The sequence below is a fragment of the Penaeus monodon genome, chromosome 33 (assembly GCF_015228065.2).
Source record: "Penaeus monodon isolate SGIC_2016 chromosome 33, NSTDA_Pmon_1, whole genome shotgun sequence".
Classification (NCBI taxonomy): domain Eukaryota; kingdom Metazoa; phylum Arthropoda; class Malacostraca; order Decapoda; family Penaeidae; genus Penaeus; species Penaeus monodon.
The window spans coordinates 32859730-32860052 of NC_051418.1; positions in this window are offsets into that span (position 1 = coordinate 32859730).

A 323-nucleotide genomic window follows, 5' to 3' on the forward strand; every position below is an offset into this window, starting at 1 on the left:
AAAACCTACGATTTCATACATTTCTCTCTATTACAAGGCATAGTGTCTAACCCAGGCCGTGTATTGGGCATCGTGAACAGCAGCTATGGCTATAACAACGCGACAAAAGACCGACACGAGTGACCTCCAGCGAAAAGCGACGAAGCGAGGTCACCACGTCACGAGACAGGTGACCCGGACGAAGTGAGAACACGCAAAGACCCGTGTGACCTTATAACGGCCTAACACGCCCCACCCACAAGCTTCACTGACCTTGCTAGAATCGAGAAGACCAACGCAACTATCCTGAATAGTCTGTTTCGACCCCCAATAAAGGAGTTTGA